Consider the following 6,669-nt stretch of genomic DNA (forward strand, 5'->3'; position numbering starts at 1 on the left):
CTTTTATTCTCTATCCTGGATGACTTTGTGTATCGAAGAAGCTCCATTCAGATTCTCTAGCATTTTTCCTTTGAGCATCAGCCACCCAGGTGGCCCTCCTGAGGCTTCCTTCTCTCCCCAGTCTAGCCATCTTTTCCCTTGCTACCTCATTGCTGTTTGAGAGGTCACATCGTACATTTTCATGGTGAAGACAACGTCATTCTTTTTCAAAGGAGTCCCTAGGGATTTAAAAATTCATAATGTTAAAAAGTACTAAAGAAAGAACATGATGGTATTTTGGCTGCAACTTCTGTCACCCTACTGATTGCCAGTGTCGGGTTAGCTGATGGTGATGAGGAGCTTCCCACTTCCTCTCTCACCAGGCTAGTCACGGCTCTGCCACAGACACACCCTGGGTTGAAAGAATGGTTCTTCTTTGATAGAGGAAAGCATTTTGATACAGATAATTAAAATCACAGAGGGCATATACCCCTCAAAATTGAAAGTAAGAACTTGAACAGATATTTGTATACCCATGTTCATAGCAGCATTATTCACAATAGCCAAAACATGAAAACAACTCAAATGTCAATCAGAGATGCATAGAAAAACAAAATGTGGTGTATACACGTAAAGGAATATTATTTAGCCTTAAAAAAGAATGAAATTCTGACACATGTTAACAGGGTGGTTGAGCCTGGAAGACATTATGCTAAGTGAAATTAATCAGAGATGAAAGAATAAATATTATATGGTTTCATTTATATGAGATACCCAGGAGTCAAATTCATAGACAGAAAGTGTAATGGTGGTTGCTGGGCACTCGGGCGCATTGGGAAAAGAGGAAAATGGGGATTTATTGTTTAATGAGTACGGATTTTCAGTTTGGGAAAAAGAAAAAGTTCTGGAGATGAAAGCTGGTGATGGTTGCACAGCCATGTGAATGTACTCAATGCCACTGAACCATGCACTCAAAAATGGCTAAAACGATAAAATTCGTTTATGACTATTTTACCACAATAAAAAAATAACATGGAAAACCTGGTCTGGCGATTTCCTCAGAATTCACATTAACATTTTGGTTACAGATGCACACAAAAGAGTCAAAAGATGTACAAAAATTGTTGGAGGAAACTACCTATCAGTGTGGTTCTCATTTTGCGTACCTTCCTTTTTCCAGGTAGTGGTGAGAGAATCATCTTTAAACAGCTCTCAAGTGTTACCCTCCTACTAAGTAAATTTTTTTCTGTGACTTTTGCACACTAATTTAGGAAAGAAAACAGGTTTAATGACTGAAATGTGTATTTACAAAAGTTAGCAAATCAGCTTGGTGACTGTGGAAACTCCTTGAGGTTGTTCTGGGAAACCGGATTTTGATTTTATGCACACACATTGAATAACACATTTTGTCCTGGGTTTCCTTACTTCACGTAGGAAATATGTGACCTGTAAGGCACTCTGAAAGAGAGCTTTGATCGAAACAAAGCAAGCAGTCTGATTCGTCTTGGTTCAGGTAATTTTTGTGGCTGATAAGTGTTGAACTTTTGCAAAAGAAATACCACCTGCTTACCCTGGGAATGGGGGTTTACTGTTTGAGTGGAATAAACACAGATTTGATGGCCAGATGCCCTGAGCACTTGGCAGGCTTGTCGGGTCATTTCTAATGAGTCACTATTCCATGTGTGTCTGCACGCAGTGGGGTAGTCAGGGTTTATAGTGGTCTACATTATACCTGTCAGCCTTCCCATGGCAACCCAAGTTGCATTTCTTTTTATAATTTGGGGTGTAGGTATGATGAGAATGGAAATAGTTCCTCTAATGTAATTTAAAATAAGATATTATTAAATCATAAAATATGCATAAGAAACCCCAAGGAGGTTTTGTGTTTTGCCCTGATGATTAATTCAGAACTGTTTTAAAATATCAAATTGCAACCATTTCACAACATCCTTTCTTCCTCCCACCCTCCTTCCCTCCATTTCTTCCTTTTTTCTTTCCTTCATTTCCTTTTGCTTTGTTTTGCAATGCATGCACTCTGAGTACAGCTTTGTCTGCCTTTTTGTGTCATCCAATGCCACCAAAACAAAATGCCAAATAAAACTATTGTTCTACTTTGCTGTCATGTCTTTAGGCTTTGCTTATAGATGGCTATAAGAATACATAATAGGAGATGTAGAAGGAGGTATAAGGAGTTGGCAGATAAATGGTCGATAAGAGTTATTTGAAAATAGAAAAGACAGGGAGGGTGTGGAGATAGTGCTTACTCTTCCTCCCTGAGATGGCTGGGCAGCTTAGGTGGGGACTAGGGTATGTGGTTCTACTGGGGAAGATACCTTGCCTCTGAAGAGCCAGCTGATCTGAAGAGGCCAGAAGACTAGAACAGGGGAGCTCCCTCCCCAAAGTTGTTGTCAGGCCCAGAAGAGAGAGGAAAAGGGTCCTCTGGTTTCTTTCTAGGTTGTCCATATGACTCAGGTTGGCCCGATAGGAAAAGAGGCAGGCAGACACGCTGTTCCTGTAATAGTAAAGATTACATGGTTGACTGGCTCTTCCCTAATAATCCAGAATGGAGGTTGGGTTTGGGTGATAAAAAACTCTACTAGTAGCATTTGAAATGTTGCTCAATATCCACAATAGTAGTAATCATTACAGCTAATAGGCCAACTAAGTGCTTTTTCTGCATCATCTCATTTTCACCCTATGATGTACTGTATCATAGTATCTCCATTTTATATACTGAAGCTAAAATAAGTGATTTGCCTAAGGACAGGGTGACTGAAATGCTGACTCTTCATTATATGTCTACTTATTGCTTCCTTCTTTTAGTCTTTCAACAGTATTGATTCTTATATTTTGCTAAGAAATAACTCAGTCCACTGTGTATTTCAGGAAACAAACTGAAGTCTAGTTTGAAAACTGTCTCTGGGAATTTGCTGCAGGTAAAAGAGAGAGGGAAGCCAGCTTCTTGGAGCCAAACATATTGCAAGCTAAATTCCTTCCCACTGTCCAGGAGCCTTGACAGCATAAAATAGGTGTGTTTTCATTTTGTTGAGATGTGGGGTGACAGTAAAAATGAAAAAAATTTGAGGTGTAGTTTTTTTTTGAGGTGACATGGATATATATCTTTGTATATATGTGTGCATTAGATATATTTATCTAATGGTATTTTATACACATACACACACACACACACACATACACAATAGTATTTAGTTTGGGCAGTGATAGAAGTTGAGCAATTTTCAATTCTGAATAAATGGAAAAGCCACCATTATAGTGTTAACCAAGGACACGGAGCTGCTAGTGAGGGAAACAGTGGCAGATGGCAGCCACCAGCTGGAGGGACACCAGCTGAGGGCCCCAGGGGAAACTGAACTCCAACTGGAAGCACTCTCCGGCCATGCTGGTTATTCTCTGCTGCCTCCCTTCACTCTCTGCTCTGTGCCCTGGGACCCTGGCTCCTGAGGGCCACCCGCCCTGGGTGCCCTTGCACTCTGTCTTCTGGTTGAGTTTGGGCCATGGGAGGTACCAGCAGGAATGTGGGGGCAGAAGGTAAGAGGCTGGGGTATTTATTCTCAGTTCTTTGCCTCCTTTGGTGACATGTCTCCAGAAGTTACTCTTTCCTCTTTGACTACAGCTCCACCAGGCAGCCTCTCCTCGCTAGTTCTAGAGCAAAATGGGCTTGGCTATCACTTCTTCTCCTTCATGCCCCCTCGACCCCAGAAGTTGTAATGGCTACAGCTGTTGCTTAATCTAAAGGCTTCTCTCCATCCCCGTGTGTTCATCTCACTCTGGCTACTCCTCCCTGAGAAGTCGCTTCATTACCCGTCTCCTTTTGCTCCACCTGTGGTTGACATCTCCTTCATGGTAGGACCTTGGCTAACATATCACAAACAGCAATGCTTCTCAAATAGAATGTTCAAACAAGTCATCTGGGGATCAAATGCAGATTCTGATTCAGTAGATCCAAGATGGGGCCCAAGATTCAGCATCTCCAACAAGCTCCCAGATGATGCTGAGGCTACTGGTCCATGGACCATGTTTTGTGTATATGGGACCAATAGTACTTTATTCATTAACCGTATGGTCACAGCTATTGGCAAATATGGCCCAAGAAATTAAAAAATTGAGTCTCATTACAAAGCATAGTAAGCAGAAATGGAGGCCTCCACTTATCTTGAAAGTCAGGAATGAGTTGATGTAAAAATGAAAGATATTTTGCTTTGCAAGTCTGGCTCCCCATGCTCATCCCCATCCCGTGTGTGCTTGTATGTATGTTATATGCATAGGCAATTGAGGGATTTCAGGTCCACTGATTGCTCGATAATTGTGGGTCATTTCAGAAAATCTGAGCCTGGACACAGGGACAAGGAGGGTAACAATGAGATAGAATAAGAGTTTGATTTTTTTCCTTAGACTAGAGCTTGGCCAACTATGGCCTGCAGGCCAAATCCACTGTGCCACCTGTAGTTGTAAATAAAGCTTTATTGGAACACAGCGTTGCTCATTTGATTACATATTGTCTATGGCTGCTTTTTCCCTACATGGCATTGTGAGTTGTTACGACGGAGACCCTATAGCCATGAAGCCTAAAGCGTTTACTATCTGACTGTATACAGTATAAGTATATGCCGATCCCTGCCTTAGACTATTGTGCAGAGTTCCTCAAGGATTAAGTTCCTCGAGCAAAAGGAATCTTAGGAATCATCTTGTCTCATTTTACAGATGAGGAAGTGGATATCCATTTTCTCAGCTGGTGTAAATATATATTCTTAAAAAGACACACAAAAAACTGGAGGGAATTTGGAGAAGAAAATCAACGATTATTAGATATTCTTTAAGGAAAGCCAACTTCAAATGATAGAGATTGAAAAGATAAAGGTATGATAACAATTATCTCTAGGTTATTAGAAAAAAGCTGAACAGTTACTCTATTTCCACATAGGAAAGGTGTTCCCAACTGTAAAGAGGTCGAGTGTTGGGATTAGGTTTCCAAGGGAGGTCAGGGCCTGGTGATCTTTAAAACAGGGTAAGGACAGCTGCTTCAGATGACTTAGGCTGAGAATGATGAGCTTTCTGAGGCAGCACCTGAACTTGTCATTCATTTATTCATTTCCAAATAGGAGGATGGCAAGGACCCAAGGCAGGGGTAAGGCAATTTGGCATGCCGTCCTTTGCACACGCACACCACACACACACACACACACACACACACACACACACACACACACTCTCTTACACATAGAGTATTCTATTTTCCACATCCCTGACAACACTGAAAATCAACTCAAGGCTAGTCAGCTGGTGTAAGCATTTGCCATCTGGGATGAAGGACCCTTTTGAGCTTATTGATTCTGAGAGCAGACTGATGGAGCTACCAGCTTAGGCCCTTTAAATACCTTTAGTAATAATTTGGAGCACTTGCAGATTCCAGTATTACTAATGGCTTTTTGATTTGGAAACAGAAGAAATGTGCAAAATTTGTATTTGTCATAGTACATGTCATGGCTTAATATAGTCATTGCTAATGGAAGTTGGCTACAAAATTATTGGGCAGTTATCTTGGGGAGGGTCATGCTTTGGGATGCCCTAAGCTTTTGGCTGAATTGCCTCTCTCTAGACTATATTGAGAATGCACAGCTCTCCTAATTTAACTGCGAGCTCTGAAGAGGTAAGAACTAAGTGTTATTATTTCTATATTTCTAGCCCTTAGCACAGCCTTGCACGTTGTAGGTTCGGGATAAATGTTTATTTCTTTTAGGGAGAGGGGAGAGTAGCAGGTATGCATTAAATTATAGTGTTTAACCTTTATGGTGAGCTACCCAGTATGGACAATTAAGTGGTATTACAGAGAGGACTGGCTCTGAGATAATGAGCTTCCCAGTCCAAAGTACTCCTGCCCTTCCCTCTGCATGTCAAGGTCATCCTACTTTAGACCTGCTGGCAGGTTGGAATTGCTTAACTAGCATGTTTCTGTCAGTTCACACTGCTGTCTTGACAATAATGCTGGAATTTATATTGAGCCTTTCAACTTTGCAGTTTAATGTCGTAACTCTAATCTTTATGATTTTCTTGTGAGATAGAAAAGAGTCCTTTTTATTTCATTTTTACAGGTAGAGGCCAAGAATGTGATAGAGAGATAGAGGTTCAGGGATCTTCTCAGAAGATCTGAATGAGTCAAGCACAAGGTAGAAATGGAGCTGGCCATTTATAACCTAAAGTTATAGTAGCCTTTATTTTCCTTTTCTCAGTGAAAAGTTGGGTAAATGCAACATACCTTTTTTTTTCTCCTTAGGACAGAGATGTTTGCAATGCTTTTTTTTGCTAGCTTGTTCCCAATATGTTTAGAGTTGGAGAGATGGAAATCAAAGTAATTGCAAAGTCTGTATTTTCTAAAGGCTTTTCTAAAGCACTTAAAGGTCTTTGATTCAACTACTGGATTTAATTTGTAGCTTAGAATATAGTCGTCATCCCTACTTTCCCCTCTCAGATGGGCTTTTCTTCCTGGCTTCCCAGCTGTTCTTCTTTCCTTAAAGTAACTATTACAATGTCTCTGTTACAACTCACAGGCTTATTCTGCCTTGGTGATTACTAGCCAAACCCAAGGCTTTAGGCAGATTACCTTCTCTCTGATCATAATGCACACCCTCAGGATTGACTCTGCAGCTATGGTTGAAAACTCAAGACTTTATA

The sequence above is a fragment of the Pteropus vampyrus genome, unplaced genomic scaffold, assembly GCF_000151845.1.
Source record: "Pteropus vampyrus isolate Shadow unplaced genomic scaffold, Pvam_2.0 Scaffold213, whole genome shotgun sequence".
NCBI lineage: Eukaryota > Metazoa > Chordata > Mammalia > Chiroptera > Pteropodidae > Pteropus > Pteropus vampyrus.